The sequence below is a fragment of the Glandiceps talaboti genome, unplaced genomic scaffold (assembly GCF_964340395.1).
Source record: "Glandiceps talaboti unplaced genomic scaffold, keGlaTala1.1 scaffold_32, whole genome shotgun sequence".
Classification (NCBI taxonomy): Eukaryota; Metazoa; Hemichordata; class Enteropneusta; family Spengelidae; genus Glandiceps; species Glandiceps talaboti.
In genome coordinates this window covers 105,001-110,313 of record NW_027554291.1, presented here as the reverse complement: position 1 = coordinate 110,313, position 5,313 = coordinate 105,001, and positions in this window count along the sequence as shown.

Sequence of the window (5,313 nt, the reverse complement as noted above, 5' to 3'; positions counted from 1 at the left end):
CGATCAAAACTTGTCAAAACCTGTCCAAACCTTTCAAAACCGGTCCAGAACGGTCGAAAACCATTGCAAACAAGTCAAAACTAATCAAAACCAGTCAAAACTGATCAAAACCAGTCAACACTGGTTTTAAACCGGTCAAAACTGATCAAAACTGGTCAAAACCTGTGCAAACATATCAAAACCGGTCCAAAACCTGTCCAAACCGGTTCAAACCTGTCCAAACTGGTCAAAAATAGGTGCAAACAACTCAAAACCCGTCAAAACCGATCAAAACTTGTCAAAACCTGTCCAAACCTTTCAAAACCGGTCGAGAACCCATCCAAACTGGTCCAAAACCAGTGCAAACAAGTCGAAACTGATCAAAACCAGTCAACACCGGTTTAAAACCGATCAAAACTGATCAAAACTGGTCAAAACCTGTGCAAACAGGTCAAACCTCTCCAAACCGGTCAAAATCTAAACCTGTCCAAAATAGGTGCAAAACCCGTCAAAACCAGTTAAACCTATCCAAACCTGTCAAAACCGGTCCAAACCGGTCGAAAACCTATCGAAACTGGTCCAAAACCAGTGCAAACAAGTCAAAACTGATCAAAACCAGTCAACACCGTTTTAAAACCGGTCAAAACTGATCAAAACTGGTCAAAACCTGTCAAAACCGGTTCAAACCTGTCGAAACCTATCGAAACCAGTCAACACAGGTTTAAAACCAGTCAAAACTGATCAAAACTGGTCAAAACCTGTCGCAAACCGGTTTAAAACCAGTGAAATTAGGTCAAAACCTGTGCAAACCTGTCAAACCGGTCCAAACCGGTCAAAAATAGGTGCAAACAACTCAAAACCCGTCAAAACCGATCAAAACTTGTCAAAACCTGTCCAAACCTTTCAAAACCGGTCCAGAACGGTCGAAAACCAGTGCAAACAAGTCAAAACTAATCAAAACCAGTCAACACTGGTTTTAAACCGGTCAAACCGGTCAAAAATAGGTGCAAACAACTCAAAACCCGTCAAAACCGATCAAAACTTGTCAAAACCTGTCCAAACCTTTCATAACCGGTCCAAACCGGTCGAAAACCAGTGCAAACAATTCAAAACTAATCAAAACCAGTCAATACTGGTTTTAAACCAGTCAAAACTGATCAAAACTGGTCAAAACCTGTGCAAACATATCAAAACCGGTCCAAAACCTGTCCAAACCGGTCCAAACCTGTCCAAAACCATTTCAAACCGGTCACAACCTGTCCAAACCGGTCCACAACCATTGCAAACAAGACAAAAAAGGTCAAAACCTGTCCATACGGGTTTTAAACCAGTCAAATCCGATCATAATTAGTTAAAACATAAACAATACTGTCAAAACCCGACCAAACCGCAAACCGGTCGACACCTTTCCAAACCTGTTGTGTACAGGTTTAAATGAGTCAAAACCTGAGCAAACCTGTCCAAACGGTCCAAACCGGTCGAAAACCTATACAAGGCGGACCAAAACTGGTGAAAATGAGTCAATACCGGTCAAAACCTTCCAAATTGGTTATAAACAGGTGAAAACAGATCAAAACTGGTCAAAGCTGTCGAAACCTATCGAAACCATTCCAAAACTGGTGAAAACAAGTCAAAACCGATCAAAACCAGTCAACACCGGTTTAAAACCGATCAAAACTGGTCAAAACCTGTCGCAAACCGGTTTAAAACCAGTGAAAACTGGTCAAAACCAGTGCAAACAGGTCAAACCTCTACAAACCGGTCAAAAACCTATCCAAACCTGTCTAAAAAAGGTGCAAAACCCGTCAAAACCAGTCAAAACTTTTCCAAACCTGTCCAAACCTGTCAAAACCGGTCCAAACCGGTCGAAAACCTATCGAAACTGGTCCAAAACCAGTGCAAACAAGTCAAAACTGATCAAAACCTATCAATCCGGTCCAAACCGGTCAAAACTAGGTGCAAACAACTCAAAACCCGTCAAAACCGATCAAAACTGGTCAAAACCTGTCGCAAACCGGTTTAAAACCAGTGAAAACTGGTCAAAACCTGTGCAAACAGGTCAAACCTCTCCAAACCGGTCAAAAACCTATCCAAACCTGTCTAAAATAGGTGCAAAACCCGTCAAAACCAGTCAAAACTTTTCCAAACCTGTCCAAACCTGTCAAAACCGGTCCAAACCGGTCGAAAACCTATCGAAACTGGTCCAAAACCAGTGCAAACAAGTCAAAACTGATCAAAACCTATCAATCCGGTCCAAACCGGTCCAAACTAGGTGCAAACAACTCAAAACCCGTCAAAACCGATCAAAACTTGTCAAATCCTGTCCAAACCTTTAATAACCGGTCCAGAACGGTCGAAAACCAGTGCAAACAAGTCAAAACTAATCAAAACCAGTCAACACTGGTTTTAAACAAGTCAAAACTGATCAAAACTGGTCAAAACCTGTGCAAACATATCAAAACCGGTCCAAAACCTGTCCAAACCGGTCCAAACCTGTCCAAACTGGTCAAAAATAGGTGCAAACAACTCAAAACCCGTCAAAACCGATCAAAAGTTGTCAAAACCTGTCCAAACCTTTCAAAACCGGTCGAAAACCCATCCAAACTGGTCCAAAACCAGTGCAAACAAGTCAAAACTGATCAAAACCTGTCAAACCGGTCCAAACCGGTCAAAAATAGGTGCAAACAACTCAAAACCCGTCAAAACCGATCAAAACTGGTCAAAACCTGTGCAAACATATCAATAACGGTCAAAACCTTCCAAATTGGTTATAAACAGGTGAAAACAGATCAAAACTGGTCAAAACCTGTCAAAACCGGTTCAAACCTGTCGAAACCTATCGAAACCAGTCAACACAGGTTTAAAACCGATCAAAACTGATCAAAACTGGTCAAAACCTGTCGCAAACCGGTTTAAAACCAGTGAAATCAGGTCAAAACCTGTGAAAACCTGTCAAACCGGTCCAAACCGGTCAAAAATAGGTGCAAACAACTCAAAACCCGTCAAAACCGATCAAAACTTGTCAAAACCTGTCCAAACCTTTCAAAACCGGTCCAGAACGGTCGAAAACCAATGCAAACAAGTCAAAACTAATCAAAACCAGTCAACACTGGTTTTAAACAAGTCAAAACTGATCAAAACCAGTCAACACTGGTTTTAAACCGGTCAAAACTGATCAAAACTGGTCAAAACCTGTGCAAACATATCAAAACCGGTGCAAAACCTGTCCAAACCGGTTCAAACCTGTCCAAACTGGTCAAAAATAGGTGCAAACAACTCAAAACCCGTCAAAACCGATCAAAACTTGTCAAAACCTGTCCAAACCTTTCAAAACCGGTCGAGAACCCATCCAAACTGGTCCAAAACCAGTGCAAACAAGTCGAAACTGATCAAAACCAGTCAACACCGGTTTAAAACCGATCAAAACTGATCAAAACTGGTCAAAACCTGTGCAAACAGGTCAAACCTCTCCAAACCGGTCAAAAACCTATCTAAACCTGTCCAAAATAGGTGCAAAACCCGTCAAAACCAGTTAAACCTATCCAAACCTGTCAAAACCGGTCCAAACCGGTCGAAAACCTATCGAAACTGGTCCAAAACCAGTGCAAACAAGTCAAAACTGATCAAAACCAGTCAACACCGTTTTAAAACCGGTCAAAACTGATCAAAACTGGTCAAAACCTGTCAAAACCGGTTCAAACCTGTCGAAACCTATCGAAACCAGTCAACACAGGTTTAAAACCAGTCAAAACTGATCAAAACTGGTCAAAACCTGTCGCAAACCGGTTTAAAACCAATGAAATTAGGTCAAAACCTGTGCAAACCTGTCAAACCTGTCCAAACCGGTCAAAAATAGGTGCAAACAACTCAAAACCCGTCAAAACCGATCAAAACTTGTCAAAACCTGTCCAAACCTTTCAAAACCGGTCCAGAACGGTCGAAAACCAGTGCAAACAAGTCAAAACTAATCAAAACCAGTCAACACTGGTTTTAAACCGGTCAAACCGGTCCAAACCGGTCAAAAATAGGTGCAAACAACTCAAAACCCGTCAAAACCGATCAAAACTTGTCAAAACCTGTCCAAACCTTTCATAACCGGTCCAAACCGGTCGAAAACCAGTGCAAACAATTCAAAACTAATCAAAACCAGTCAATACTGGTTTTAAACCAGTCAAAACTGATCAAAACTGGTCAAAACCTGTGCAAACATATCAAAACCGGTCCAAAACCTGTCCAAACCGGTCCAAACCTGTCCAAAACCATTTCAAACCGGTCACAACCTGTCCAAACCGGTCCACAACCATTGCAAACAAGACAAAAAAGGTCAAAACCTGTCCATACGGGTTTTAAACCAGTCAAATCCGATCATAATTAGTTAAAACATAAACAATACTGTCAAAACCCGACCAAACATTGCGTCAACGCCCGGTCACGGTCCTCGCAATGCTTTGTTTTAATTAAACAGTCGGATTCCCCCGGTCCGTACCAGTTCTGAGTTGGCCGTTTGTCGCCGGCCGAAGCCACTGCACCCGCGAGGGATGACAGCCGCGCAGCTGAGGTGGTCCACGGGAAGGACCCGACGCTAGTCCGGGCTCGACCGCGCTGCCCCCTGAAAGAGCAACGGGCCTCGCCCAGCCACGGTACGGTTCCAGGCCCGCTTCGCGCCGCAGCCCGACCGACCCGGCCCTCAGAGCCAATCCTTATCCCGAAGTTACGGATCTGACTTGCCGACTGTTCACACCCGATAAAAACAGGTCCAAAACTGTGCAAAAATGTGTGCACACTCAAGCATAGTTCACCATCTTTCGGGTCCCAACGCATGCGCTCTTGCTCGACCTCACCGACGGAGCGGAAGAGATCGGCCGGTGCTGCGCCGACAGCCGCAAAAACTGCCGGATCCCACCTCGGGCGGACCGGGCCGCCCTTCACCTTCGCTACGCCCAAGGGCTTAGGCACAACCCTGCGACTCGCGCACGTGTTAGACTCCTTGGTCCGTGTTTCAAGACGGGTCGGGTGGGCGACCGACCCTCCTCACTGACCCCCGGCATCCGTTCGTTGGCACGACCCAGCGACAGAACCACAGGCACGGGCGGCCGGCACTGAGAACAGTCCCCACCTATTCCGCACTGCAGCCTCCACCGGCGGCCACGGCCCTCCCGAAGGGGGCGGACGCGTTCCGAGATCCTCGATCGAGCGGCACCTACCCAGCACCCAGTCGGCTATAAGCTCCATCCCGGCACTCCCGAGGGAGGTCGGGTTGGCCACCTTCCGACGGGCGAGTTCAGCCTGCCGACCCAACCGGTCGTGAGCGCTCCGCCCGGGAGAAGTGCGCCC